Genomic DNA, 15,529 nt, shown 5'->3' on the forward strand with positions numbered 1-15,529 from the left:
GTTTCTCTAATGGCCACTTGAAGCTGAATGACCAACTTCAACAATTTAACAAGGCAGTAAACATGTTAAAATAACATGTTTACTGCCTTGTACAGAAAACTGTTTTGGTCTTTACAGCCAATAATAACTCCATAACAACTCATCCAAAGCCACATCCACCTGGTTAGCGTTAAGACCTAAAATTAGGGGCGTGGCTACTTGAGTGACAGCTGACAATTTACGAGCTCATCCATGAAGTAGCAAAGCTGAGGATTTAGTGTACTAGTATTATTTCACCCACAATCTCTTATTAGCAACTATCTGTGAGTGGTTAGCTTGTTAGTTTTGATACCTTAGCACTCCACACTTTGATTCAAACATTGGCTTTACGTTCAGCTTTTAGATACAGTCTGTGTGTGATCCAAGACTAGACTGCGACAGTGCCATGCCTCTAGCCTAATGAGTTGTGGCATCGGCAACAATCAGCGAGACTCAAGCTTCCACTGGGATTTTGTTGTTTTTTTGTTTTATGCTGGAAAAACAGACAGTTGTCTCTGTGTTTCACAGATGTATCTCAGCTTTAAATAAATGGTAGGACACAATCAGGTATTTTTGTGTGTTCTTTGACATAATAAACATTATGCAAGAAGGAGAAAAACTGCAACAAGAACTGCATTTTCAAATCATTAATTGTGAAAACTCCATCTCTAAGAACATGATTTACTTGCAATGTGAGCACACATTTTATTTGAAAATTTACTCAGGAGTTTCTTCAAGGCTAAAGTCTTCACCAGACAGTAAACATGGGCCACATGAGCCCTTTAGTGGTAGGTGCTGACAAATAGATGTGAGCAGTGTGACAAGTTCACCTCATTATGAGCTCATCTCCCATTGCTTACTTAGTGACAGATTTGACTAGGAACAGTCGATGCAAAACGAAATGACAGTGTCAAAACAAAGTCCTCACTCCAAGTAGCAAGGCTCAGTCATTATCTCTTAGCAGTTCCAACTGTCTCAAGTCTCAGTTGCTGTTGTTTACCTTCAATATAGCCACTGGTGACAGGACTAAAGTATTCCAAGTTAGCTGTCAATGTCAGCAGGTTGCTTTTCTATAACAAACGTTTGATTGTTCCCCCCCAAATAAAGCACAATTTTTCTGATTCTTGTATAACTATTTTTATATTTTTAATTTATAACTACTAATTATTTTTTGTATTTTTTTTGTTCCTATGGCAAAAAGTCAAAACACTGACAATGAAAATTGTAAATCAGTGCATTAATCACACTGGAATATTAGTCAATTGGTTTCCCATTACATGTAATATGTTGAAATCTGTAGAAAACTGAAACAAACAGACAGACCCTAACCAATTTCCTTCGGGGTCAAGCTTCAGGATCAATAAAGTTTTATTGAATTGAATAAATTGAGGAGAGAAAAGCAATATAAAAAAACAAGCAAACAAGCCAAAAAAGCAAAAGCACAAGACAAAAAGACAGAAAAGGAGACAAAAAAAACAAAAGGGGAGAAGAAAAAGAATGAAGCCAACAACATTCCTGTGCAGTGTTTGGTATTGTGCAAGCTCTGGGAGAGTAGCTGCAGTCTGGCCTGGGAAAGAGCCACTGCAGGTCCCCTTGGGAGAGCAACCCGCTGGCCTCCAGACAAACACCAGTGGAGTGGCAGAGCAGACATAGCCAGATGTGTGGGAGTGCACAATACAAACAAAAAGAACACATGCATTTAATGGCACACACACACACAAATATACACCCACATCGACTAAATTCTATTGTAAATAAATAAAGCTGAGGGGTTTTTTTTTTCTTTTAAAATAAAAAAGGGAATCATAAAAAAAACATGAAGACGATTAGCTATTTGGAAATTGTTAAACAGAAGTAAAATTAATTGTACAAGAAAGCTGCTGATTATCATAAAAGCTGTGAAAAAATAAATAATGACTCAGAACAGCCAGACCAGCAGGAAGCTGCTATGTACATACAAATCTGCAGCACATGAAGCTTACATAGAAGATGCACTGTAACTGTTTTATTCTAATGCACTAGGGCCAAATAAATATTAATTAATGTTGTTAAACGTTATGTGTTCATGTTATGTGCTTCAAGTAGAATACAGAATGGATACACGCCCCTAACCATCTACTAAACCATCTAAAACTAATAGCATTAACTTCAATAAGTCATTAAACATGGTTTGTTAATATAGATACGGCTGCTTAGTTGTACTTCCAGAACTTCTACCTGATCATATGAATTCTGAATTGGAAAAATTCTTCTTAGCTTATGGAAAAATTCAGCAGTATGAATTTTGTATGCAAGTTCCATATTAGATTCATACTATTTCTCTGTATAATCCCAGTGGAGGCAAAACTATAGAGGACAATGAAAAATAAGTTTGTCTCATTGACTTTTCACTTGTGCTCATCAACAATTAGATATGTTTTTATATTTAGCTTTGTTTAATCAATGTTTACAGGCCAGCTGAGACTGAAAAGGTACAAAAGTTTTAACTTACATTTCACATACTGCTTCTACAAAAAATACACAAAAATTTAAAGCCTGAATCAGTTGCACACAAGCGTAACACTGCAGCTGATTTCCGTTGTAGGTCTATAAATAACAAGCGTTGCATTGGATGATTTCTCCGTTTCACCCACACTGCCACACCGACACGCACATATTCTCTCATACTCACTCACACTCTCCACACTCTGGTGTAAAACTGACACAGTTATTAGCCAGGGGCAGGCTGGTGATAACTGTGGAGAGCTCATGAAGGCTTTCTTTCCCCCTCTGACTAACATGCCCCGCCTGCTTCCACTACCTCTACCATGTGAAACAGAGGCTTGTTGGCACCAGGAAGCAGTGAGGGTAGTATCGTGCTGAGAGCTGGATATCCCTCGGGTGCTAGTGGGGGGTGCGGTGAACAGCAATCTGTTGGGATCACAGCAAATTCTTTTGGCTTCAAGACTGTAACATCACACTTACACATGCTTGCTAAAAGTGCCTTCAATAGTTGCAGCGTTTTGTGGCAAGGCGAGCAGTGAGAGGCAGACAGGCAGCCACACAGCCCCTCCCTGGCTAGCAGGTGAACTCATTTGCAGTAGCACAACTATGGAGTTTTATTTGTGTCAAAATAGGCGCAGGAGACAAAACACAATAATGAACAAATCATTTCACAGCCGCAGGTATTCAAATTCAACAACCTGCACGTGTAAAACTCAGCACAGCTCAGCACAAAGACGCATCACACATTCGAGGGTGTGCTGTGGCAGATTCACACTCACGCAGGCGGCTCTAATCTCAAAGCTGAATTCTGCTTGCTCGACTCAATCTGACTTTTGGTAGCTTGGAGGGCAGAGTCCAAAGGAAGAAGGGCTTAATGTGATTGGTGGCTTTCAAAGCAGTCACACTGCAAGCTCAGTGATTGACAGGTTCAATTTACAGTGTTAAACCAAGTTACACTGCAGAAGCAAATTCAGTGCTATTTTAACCCGTAGAAGAATCTGCCAAAATAACTACCATCAGATATTACCACTGCTACACAGCAACTATCACTGGATTACCTTGGTGCTGCAAAAATCTTGAGGATTCGAAGCCAAGTTCTGCAGCCTCTACCCTCCTGTCCCATTACTCTGTTACAAAACTCTGAAACTAGTAAGAAATTTTGAAATCAGATCAGTAAAGCTTTCATTTCAACAACACTGAAGCATTATACAGTTATCATAAATGTTAATCGGGCCTGCACACATTAACATTAGCTGTGTAAGTATTAGTAATTACCCATTAGAAATAACCATCTAAGTTATCAATAAGAAAGCAACTATAGGCCAATAATAAAAAGGCAGCATTAATGTGGGCGCTAGGCAGCAAATGTCTTCAGTCCTGCTCACTCACTGTTGTACCTCTCTCCTGATTTTCAGTCTAGTTCTCAGTCTTTTCTACCAGTTTCCCTTCCTTTAAAAATGCTTTCTGACAGCCACCCTTCCACTTCTGAGGCTGCATTGAACAGTAGCTGGCTCAACCGAAGGGCCAGATTCATCTCTCAGGTCCTGTCCACATCTTTCCTGGATTTTTTCCTGTTTCTCGTTGATATGGCTTTCAGATACTGTTGATCTGCTGTAGGTATTTTTTAGGCCTGGAACTTCTCCTGCTCTCCACCTGTCCAGTTTCCTCAATTTAAAAAACAAACAAAAAAAAAAAAAAAACACAGACTGCACAGTATGCCGAGATATACCAAGTTATTGATAGTTTCAGTAAATCTTTGGGACCTTGTTGACATAAAAATGCTGTTTTATACCTGTCAAACTGTGTTCTCTGACATTTTTCATAGATTAAACAACAGAAATGGGAATCAATCTATTTTAGTGACAGGCTGGTAGTAACCATACCATACCACCTTTATTTATAAAGCACTTTAACATAAAACCAGAGTTCACAAAGTGCTGTACATGCTAATAGCATAAGTAAAGAAAATTAAAATAAGATAAAATAAATAACTAAATAACTAAAATAAATTAAAACATGTTAAAACAAATTGAGTCAACCCCTCTAATCAGTGCCAAAGGCTTCAGCGAATAAATATGTTTAACAATAACAAAGGATACAAACTGGTTCTTTGGTTGTCTGTTATGTGTAGACAAAACAGTCAGGTGCTATTGCTCACGACCACTTTCAAAAAATTATAAGAACGACTGAAGCATTGGAAGACAAATATAAAGTGAGGGATGCCATCAAAGCTTCTAGAGAGTACTGTATGTCCTTTTCAACTGCTTTCAAAAGCAGCTAGATGTTATACGCAATACATGTGTTAAACTCTTTCTGTGGGGTCCCTATTAAAAAAAAACAGTAATTAATAATAACTACTAAATATTCTGGTGATACAATTGCGTGAGACAAATAATGTATATACAGCAAAGTATTAACAAAAAAGGAGGAAGATCTAAAAAAGCTTACATAAAGCACATATACATTACATGTATGTAAAATGCAGCACTGATTAAAAATGGTTACTCTTGCACAACATGCCTATCCAGACTTTAGTCTTTCTGGAGGACAAGCATTTCCATGTATAGGCTGAATATATAGGAAGCCCCAAGACACAGAAACAGCCTCAAGACAGAACTGAAGCTCCTGGAAAAAACGTGTCCTACTTTCTTCAAAGAACAATTGCCTGTTTCTTCTACAGCGCTCAACTCTGGGAGAAATGAGAAGTGGGGGACAGATTTGATAACAGCTCCCAATTACCATCAATAAAAGAAACTGTGTTTCTTTGAGTGAAGAAATTCTCCCTCTCTCTTCCCATGGTGGTTTTGGACTGTGTTAGGCTGATGGTAATGGGGGCCAGGCTTATTTCACTAATGATTTAACCATGCCTTTGTCTGTTTCTCTGCCTGCTAACTGTGTCCTCTGGAGGATGGCTATGCTAATCCAAAAATCTGGCTTCAGTTTAGAAAGCACTCACAGCTGTTTTCATGTGTTGTGTGAAATCAGGGAGTATTTTTGAAAAGGTGACAGACATTGGTGCAGAAAATAAATAAATAAATAAATAAATCAGGAAAGTAAAAGTTAGAGAAAGAAAAGAGAAAAATATATCTCTGATCAATTTTATCATTTTCAACATTTTCTAGCTTTTGAGGGACAGAGACCTTCGTTTTTTGCAATGTGAGCAATAATCTCTTTCTGTAGCTTTGAGGATGGTGATAAGGCGCGGGCCAAGAAATGATGCTGGCATCTAGAGCTTGGAAGAAAATACCACATCATCCAATTAAACTGAACATAACACCATCCCTGCTCTCAACTGCCAAGTGCAAAACAAACTAACAGCAGCAGAAACTAATGGACGCTGGAGAAGGCGAAGGCATCAAGAGAGGGCTAATGCCATCCTTTGCCACTTGCTTGTCCAGGTAAAATGCACACAGGAAAAAGACAAGAAGATCCCTATGGGTGGAAAGTTTTGAAAGAGACAGTCTGTGTTTGCTTTGTACAACACCTTTGCCTTCGCCTGAACAAGCATTTCCTCCCCTTTGCTTCCTCCAACCAGCCACAAATAGTTTGAATTGGTGCAGTGTGTGAAATTAAGCCTGACGGGTCTCATTAGCAAAAGCCAGTCAGTATTTTTTTCCCCTTGGCATAGCTGAGATTTGGAAAAAGTGTCATTTCAGCAGCAATACTGGAATTTTTGCATTTGCCACATGATTCACTTTTTCTAAGCAGATTTAGGAATTAAGGTCAACAGCAAAAATTATGAGAATTTTTTTTTCACTGTGATTTCTTTTTCTGCTAAAACATGGGGAGGATATTTGTTATTTTACTTGGCTTCCAGCCCACACCTCGTTTCAAAAAAAGTGACCCAACACAGTGTTCATGTAGCCTTAAGGTCTCAGTACAATGCACCAAATAAAAGCAAGTGTTGCAGAGAAGATAAGACTAGTGGTTCTTTGTGAAAGGTCAAGTACAGCACATGAAGCATCTATTGTTATTATCCACACAAACAGTAACATCTGTGGTGGGAGCTGTGGAGATGGAGGCACATGCAAACAGAGCAGGACCTAAACCTGCTGAGACACAGCAGCACAGATGGCTGCTTTTTATCCAGCTGGCACTGAGACATATGGAAACAGAGATCATTAGTGAGGTAATAAGTGCATGACAGTGTTAGCAAAGGTAAGTTAGTCATCAAGAAAAGGCCTTTAACTAGCAAAAAAAATTGGAAAAATATCAGATCAGCGTGTATTACTAAACAAAACACTGTTTCTGAATTTAAGCACTTCCCTGATCGGTCCCTTCCCTTTGATATTTGCAGTTGGTCAAAAGACTCTGTGTGTTTCACCATCTTTAAGCTCACGTAACAGTTGTTATGAATAGATTTTTATGAGACCTTAGTAAGATAATATTTTTATTGCCACAAGTCATAGATTTCTCAGTTACTCTGACTCTGCTCGGATCAGCTGGTTGTCGTGTTTATGGCTTAACAAACACGTGTTGCAGGGAACTTGCTGAGTTCTCTCTGGTGGGCAAAATACACAACGTCAACAGTAACAACATGAGCTCCTAATTTTTCTTTTTAGGTGGTCATCCATCAGCTGTACTGGCATTTGTCAGCAAATAGCTAATATTGGCCGATCTATCGGTTGAGCTCTAGTGCCAAGCACAAGAAATACATACCCATATGTTGACAAAGATACTTACAGCTGTGAAAAATACGTTGAGACCAAATTAATGAAAAAAAGAGAGTTAAATTAACATTTAACTTATATAACTTATCTAAAAATGTAATGTTTACTTTGTAGGAAATCTAGTTTTCATTGTTCTTTTTCAAAACATATGTGCAAAACATAATTTCACAAAGCTGTTGGATAATCACTATTTAATTTTTACTGCAAGTATCAAACTCATCCTAAACAATATAGACATTAAATACAATCCATTTACTATCAAATCAATTCAAAACTATCACAATGTTCCTCCATTTAAAAGGTAATCGGATGCATGAATGCAAAAAGTAGCGGTACCGAAAGGAAAAAGTAAGCTCATCTCCCATCCAACACCAGACTAATTCAAAAAGTGTGTCTAGCACTAAAGCGAAAGATAAAACAAATACTGCTGCATTCATGGCTTCTGAACTAATATAGGCGGAGGAGGTGATGGCTATATTTTAAATACTTTTTACTAGGAGATTTAATTTACCACAGGGGGGAAAAAACAGCAGACATGAGTTATTAAAGCAGAGTATTTGCATCTTCAAGTATGCCCAGAGAAGATCTATATGCCTTCACTTCCTATACATGATACCAATAATCTAATATTCCACTGCGCGCATTAGCTGCTACTTCAGTTATTCAGGTCAGTTTGCACAAAGCCAGTTATGAAAGGAAAAAGTGCTACAGTAGCTGTTATAGATATCTTACATGCTATGTCCAATATGGATAGAGTATTGCACTAATAAGCAAACTGCAATGCTAGGAGCTGTAATATGACAACCTGTAAGTCATCAAGTTGTGAACAGTGGCAGCGTGTATACAGTTTCTGCTTTGAAGAGAGACAATATTTCAGTACAAAAGCAGAACAGAGAACAGAAATAGCAAAACAGTGAAAGAAAAATAAGAGACTAATCACAGAAAGACTTCAATCCGTGGGGAGAAATCGGACTCCTTTGGTATCGACTTGAAGAAGTGACAAAACAGTACCGCAAATAAAACACTGGAGAGGCACACACTGCAAAGGACAAGTCGAGACTTTGGCTTTTGATGAGTTAAAGTGTATTATTCTGTATGGGTTGTATACAACCAAGAAAAGTGCACGAGAAAAACACAGAGAGACAAACAGACCAACACACGCAGTCATTCTCAGACAAACCAGAAGCAAACTCACAGTGCAATGAATCAAGCAGCACCACTGCCAGCCATGGAGTCCCAGTTGGTGATGCAGAGAACAGCTACTGCTGGAACCTGCAGATGACAGAGACACAGAAGGCAGAGAAGGACAAGATAAACAAAATGCACAACAGTGTGACAAAGGGAATAAAGAGGGGTGGGCGACGGGAAGGGAAGACAGACAAAGTCAAACAAAAATGGAGGAAAAGAAGGGGAGAGAGCACTTTGTTGCTTTGCCTAAAGCAGATCTCTAAACAGTGAGGCTCATTTTTAGACCAAGTCATTGTTCTGGCACAGTGTTACAGAGCAGATATCAAATTTACTGGTACACTGATCACCCAGGCAAAGTCATCCAAAAGCCATAGACAACAATCTATTAAACAAATGAAGAAAACACAGTGAATATCAACTCGTTTGAGTGTCAAGTCGCCCCGATGGCTTGTTCTTAGCATCAGTCTCTCGTGTTCATCCTACAGTGGGACAAACACTTTTTAATTAATCTTCTTGTTCATCAGTACAAAAAAGTATGCTGTGGGCATTAAGCTAACCTGTTTTACTGGGCTTTTACAGATATACTGTATGTACTTGACTTTGTAAGCGCTTCAACATGCATGTACAAGTTCATCAAAATATTAAACTGTGGAATCATTTTACTGTTTTTTTCTGTTATGATTATTTATGTAGTTTACAATAAAGCTCTTACATACTTTTTCCCTTCTCCACACACCTTGAACGGAATTTGATACCTCCATTTCTTTATTCTATCGCCCCTATTTAACTGTACAATTTGTTCAAGGTGTTGTATTAGGTGCAATATATGTGCCTGTACTATTTGTTGCTATGCGACTAAGGAAATTTTAGGAAAATAATGCAAAAGCATCCCCCGGTATTAAGAATTCAATCACTATAAACCGCTCCGCAGCAATGCATCCGAGGACAATGCGTCTCTTTTAGGAGGATAAAAATAACAGCAGTCATCTCAGGGGCTCAGCTTTTTTTGTTCATTTATTCACTTTACAACGGAAAAAAAACAATCTGTCAAAAATTGGATGAGGAGAAAAGATGAAGAAAATACCCTCAGATGTTATGCTGTGAAAAAACAGTTAAAATACAAGAGCATACATGTTTGGTATCAGAGGCGAACCTTTGAGGTCACATTACTTTGGACTTAGATGTTTTTTCCTGAATCATAATTGCAGAAATCTCTGAATTGTTTCTACTATGAGGTCCAGTACAACAAAAGACACTAGCAAACTTCAGTATGCTCACTTGTTAGAAAAAAAAAAAACCTAAAAGTTATGACCCAAACTGCTGCATGGGTCTGGGAGTTGAAATGTGGTTCACATATTTCTGCCCATTACCAGAGTCAGGATGCCAAATTAAATAATCCAGCAGACTCATTTCTATGGTTTTAGAAAAGACTTGGTCACATTGGTCAAACTGCATGCTTGTTTACTACTTTTGTGGTCTTTTTCTCCCTTGTGTTACGCTGTCTCTGGTACTGACTGCATTACTGGAGATAGACCAGATGACTGCAATTAGTCTGGTAAGTAAAATAACAGAAAAAAAACAGATGGAATTTGCAGGGATTCAACTTTCAGTCAATCCCATGAATTTTGGGTCAGCCAGCAGCCAATCAGTTATGTCATGTCTGCATGTAAAACAGCTAAAGACAGTCCAGTAAAAGAAGAAATTTTAATAAATCTCCAGGCTTCCTGAAAGACATTTAAAGCTCTTCTTTGGATGTTGGCTGCCTTTTGTTCAGTTCTCTGTCCACATGATCCCGCACGTCTTCAATAATATTGACGTCCGGGCTCTGGGGAGGCCAATCCATGACTGAAAGTGTTCCATTGTGAGTTTTTCTGTCCAGATAGTGTTTTACTGCATTGGCAGCGTGTTTGGCTTGTCAAGATATGCCAAGTTTATAGTTAATAGCTGCTTGGGAATTCATCTGTTTGGGAATTCATTTAGTATTTTTTGTCATTTTAACAAAAGAAATGGGAACAAACTGCTGGTTTTTGTAACAGGCTGTCAGTAACAAAGTGTCTAAACATACAACACTGGTTGATGCCTTGAAGTTGATGCCTCCTTTCTATTTCAATGATTCACAGGAAAGTGGCTGAAAATGACCACCTTAAAATTACATGAAGTCTGGTTAATTAATTGAAAGCAAAATATAAAGAAAACGGATGACTCAAGACTTTTGTATAGTAGTACATATTGAGCATCTCATATGCTCACATGACCCTTGCTTGTTTTTATATCCAACATGCTGTTAAACTGCGTAACCACTGAACAAAGGCATCAACAAATTATTTGCTGACAGGTCAAAAGATTCTCAGTTAATCAGACTCGGATATATCTGGCACAGAACATAGTGTTTTTTTTCCCTGACCTCCCAGATCCCCTTCACCTTTTTGAGCCTACAATCAAGTTCTGAAAGCACAGTTTGCTGACTCACTCTCATTAACACTGTCTGCAGCGAGGCTGGGCTACAGCTCCCATCTGAACCACTAAAAATCAGCAGGACAACAATATATATTGGCAGCAAGATTAAAAAAAGAAAAAAATCTCGAGTAAACAATATAGTGCTTGAGTTATTTAATCTCAACTGTGCCAGCATGAAGCTGGGATTAAGGTGTAAGTGGGTAATCATTTTCGGCACAACATGATGACAACTGTCAACTCTTCTGTCTTGCTCAATCACATTTCAACAGAGCGTTATGAACCAGCGCACTCATTTTGTTAAGAAAATATCCCAAACAACAACACTAGAAACTAAAGTACAAAACTGCTAGGTTTGATGGTTATGCTCCACTTAATTTAAGGGATTGCGACATAAGCCTGCATTAAAATGTAAGGCCTGTGTTTTTCTTAAATATGGTGTGTTCAATATAGTATAAGTCTGTGGTTGGGTACAAAGAAACACAGGAAGCTTTTACACAACAACATGGCTCAGTGGAACACCACAGACAAATCGCCACTTAAATCCTGAGCTTAGCGGCACAGTTGACGCCACACAGGCTGAGAAATTTGCAACTGACACTAAACACGCAGGTCAGTCCGGCTAGCAGCTTCAGTCATGTGAACAGTCAGTATAAAGCATTGTATGGTCCCCGGTATCAGCTTTACTCTTTCGTTCTGTCATCCGGCTCTATGTTGCCTATATTTCCATAGCAACTATCCACAAGTTACTCTGTATGTTGAGCGACAGGGTTGACTGGTCTTGAGCAGATCCCCACAGTGAACAGCCAGTGCTATTCCCAATTTAGGTGAATGGTAACATAGTAAGTGAGCTAGAGCTGAAAAAAAATAAGAGTTCTCATATCAATCATGTAAGAAAACCCAACAGTATTTGTATTTTTTTCTAAAATGTGTTCACAGATTTTATTACAATGTCAAAGACACACCAAATAATTAGTGCAACCAGTGTACAAGTAACTACTGAAACCTGTCAGAACAGTTTTTGGTTACATTCACAGATCTTTGTGGTAAGATGCGTGCTACTGACTGGCCTTTGTGTTACTTATTCAACAGTTAAAGTATTTCTCAAGACTGCAGCTTGAAGAAAGGAAGGTCTGAAACTCTCAATATGACCGTTTCTGTGAAAAATCCTAATCTTTTCAGACTGGCTCCCTTTCAAAAGTTGTCTAAAAAGAATCGCTCAAGATAAACATGTGGATTTTATGAATAAAACCTCAGTGTTTAGAGGCCATTATGCAGCGGAGCTGTTCTTCTGAAGATAATGACTGATTTTCTGCCATCAGCTGATGCTCAAAGGCTTTCTGATCTGGTCTTCTTAAAGAGCATGGCAGCATTTGATACAGCAGAAAGAAAGAAAAACCTCCTTGTTGGCTAGCGCTCACTGAAAAGCACTGGCACAGCTCGAGATGGCTCAAGGCGAGACTTTGGGTGGGAGTTAAAATCACTGAAGTTTGTTTTTTTGAGTCTAAAATCATTCTGTATGATTTTTTTACAAATAGTATTTACAGTGTTTTTGCCCTGTATGTGCGCATATCAAGATGACCTCAAAACTGGAAGGCTTATCAGTTCAAAGACTACTAGATTTATTTCACAGTCCAGATCCAGCAAGCAGGAGAATGTTCATCATCAATTTCTCAATATTGTAGCAGTCCATGTGCAAACTATTACTCGCGTCGATGATACGTGCAGTGTTTTAGCACATAACTATCAAAACGCAACTTGAGTATTTGTGGAAATCTCCACACTCAGAAAAGGGTCACGCAGAACATTTCACTACTCTTTGTTCCCCCAAGTAAACTTTGTCTTCTTGTATTCATCAAATGACTTGCAAATTGAGTAGAAAATATAGTTAATACAAAGCAAAGTTTATGACTGATTTTCTCCTTTAAGCTTTGGTGTCCCCAAATTGGTCATTTGGAGCAATTACAGGCCTGCAGACCTTTGGCATTCCAGCTGTCAATTCACCCCTAAGAAAGTTTCTCCTACACTTCCTGCAGCGCCTCCAGCCAGTTGGATTGGTTTGACGGGCTGTTCTAATGTACCATAGCATAGAGCTGTTCCCACAGCAGCCCAGCTAACGTCAAACTACAGGTCAGTGCTAGCAATTTTATTACAGGCATAATACCAGCTGACTGTTTCTTCTCTGAACAGTTTGTGTACAGTTTAAAGTCACGCTGTGGGCCACAGTCCTGATGTAAGCTCCAACCAAAGGACATGGGAGTGTATTACAAAATGCCTTTGCTGTTTGAGGTCAATTTAATCTCATACAAATTTCTCACTTTACCACCACCCAAAGTCAACACGTCAACATCACCATCACCACATTTTTTTTCCTGTTTCTTTAATGTTTATAAATTCACCAGATAACAGGACATTGGACCCTTTTCTGCTTTTCACTCGTCTCTATACTTTTCCTCCTAACGTCTGAGATCCTTTGCTCAAACCATGGCTGTGGCTGGCTCTGAGCTCTGGATAGCTTCAGTTTTAGCCACTTTGCCTTTGTTAGCCTCTTTAAAATGAGTTATTTAGGTGTCGGTTTAGGTCTGTTGTTAGAGGCTAAAGTAAACCCCCCCACGGTTTACTTTAGCAAACTTTTCCACACACTGACAACATGTTAACATGTGGCTGGAAAACGCTGGAAATCATCCGATTCCAGTCAATGGCCATTAAGTCAGGCATTTCTGTACTGATTAGGGATTCGTGAGAAACATCGCTGCCCTTGCTAGTTGGCACAAGAATTAATAGTTGATTAATAAAATTAGAAAAATTAAAGTGTAACGATTGGAGGTTATTTTAAAGATATTACAATGCCACCAGACAGTAACCCAGCCACGACAAACAACTGAACTTTTCTCTGGCAGGAAGCTGTAAATGACTTCGATGGAAAAGTATGCAGATGACAGTTATGCAAGAAGAAAGAAGGGCTGCTGGTGCTAGCACTGCTAAGGTTAGCCCCACACTCCAAACTAATCTGACACTGTGCATGCAATGCAATACATGATATGAAGAACTGCACATTTCAGCACCTTTTAAAACACCTCTTGATTATTAAGGAACATGATTAATAGCCTTACACAAGCACACATGCCGTATTATTATGAGCAGTATTTAATGTTCTTAATATACTGGCTTCAATTTGCAATATCTCTGTTCTTTTTGATTCGTCCTTTTACTGGTAACAAAAGAAGTTTGACAGTAAATTTCCATCTTATGCAGATAAGGAGCTTTCATGTTATAAAATAAAGGAAGCTTCCTCTGCCCAATCTTGACAGTCACATCAGGTAAAACATTAGCCTTTAATTCACCTGCGAGCCAGCTGAAAATTTTGGGGTTGAATAACTTGTTATGTAGAGTCATTGCCCATTAAAATATATGTAAAGATATAAAGAGTCTGTAACTGTGCACAGGGATGTGGACTGAATTATAAACAAAATTACATCTTTTTGGGGTCAGGCTGTGCAAAATCAGCTAAGACACAGAAATCTGCTGGAGGAGGACTGCGATTATCCAATACACATAGAGCAAAAATAGTGACCAATAAACCACCAAACAAACATCAATCAGACAGAATTAGCATCATGTCTCTCCTCCAAACACAGCTGAGCAAGTACTTTTATTCTTCACATTTGAGCAAATGGTTACTGAATCAGTCATTTCTCCACTTCAACAGAATGTTGGCTTTTTATTTGAAGTTTCACTAAAACTTCATTCATGTTAAAGAAAAAAAACTCAAAACTTTTACTACAGATGCCACTCCCAAGCAGGCAGCAGAGCACTCTGATTAAATAAAGAGGAGGAGACCCAAGGAGCAAAAAGCTCATGCACTTTAATTTGAATTATTTAATTAATTACTGAAATTTATTTTCAATCAGTATATTGGCACTAATATTAAAATCGATTTTACAAGATAAATTCAACACTCAGAAAAAAAGAATATCAGGAGGCAGAACATTAATCTTAATTTTTGACCTCTAAAGCTTACGTTACATGAACAGAAAAATGTAAAGCAGAACAGCAATGAGACACTGAAACTGTGTCTCATTGTGCAACTAAGAAGGCTGCAGCTATTCCAGTGTATAAAGAGCTCTCATTAAAATGTGACCCAGCTTGTCCAAAGCCACACTTCCTTGCTTAATTAGAGGGTGTCCCGTCAAGCACCCAAACTCTCTTTTTTCCAAAAGCTTGACACTCAAGACGGGAGACGGTAATGATGCGCGCTCTGGCTCCCTGCCTTTACTTCATCTGATCTGTCCCTTTGCTCGGCCTCCTCTGTGGATCACCCTGTCCATCTGTGTTTCTGAGCACATCAGCATGCTAGCAAGCCTCTGCCATGCTGAGCAGACAGCAACAGTTGCTGAAGCCTTGGAGGACGTGAAAGAGGAGAGAGTTGGGAGTGAACAACACCAACAACAAGAAAAACTGTGAACTACTTACAAAGCAGTGGTGTTTATCCGGTCAGTGGATGGGCAGACGAGTGAGAGGGAGAGAGAGAGAGCGCTGCATAACTAATGGAGCAGAGATGAAGCCAGTGTATGAATGAGAGAGAAGGGAGGGACGCAGAGAGGAAAAGCTGGAGCGTAATGTGAGGAGCGAGGGAGGGAAGAGGTATGGGGGGTTATGATGTGGGAGCCAAAACAGAACAGAAGAGAGGCAGAGAAAAGGAGACTGGTAGAGGA

At 38.9% G+C, this 15,529-nt stretch overlaps 1 protein-coding gene across 4 annotated transcripts in view; it reads right to left on the reverse strand.

Annotated features, from left to right (window-relative positions):
• Positions 1–15,529, reverse strand: part of peak1 (pseudopodium-enriched atypical kinase 1) — a 103,240-nt gene that overhangs the window by 44,333 nt on the left and 43,378 nt on the right. For all 4 annotated transcript variants that reach the window (XM_031752804.2, XM_039614809.1, XM_039614807.1 and 1 more), the window contains one exon: positions 8,368–8,444. The gene's annotated coding sequence lies outside the window, so the exon portion shown is untranslated. The remainder of the gene's footprint in view (positions 1–8,367; positions 8,445–15,529) is intronic.

The sequence above is a fragment of the Oreochromis aureus genome, linkage group 7 (genome assembly GCF_013358895.1).
Source record: "Oreochromis aureus strain Israel breed Guangdong linkage group 7, ZZ_aureus, whole genome shotgun sequence".
Lineage (NCBI taxonomy): Eukaryota > Metazoa > Chordata > Actinopteri > Cichliformes > Cichlidae > Oreochromis > Oreochromis aureus.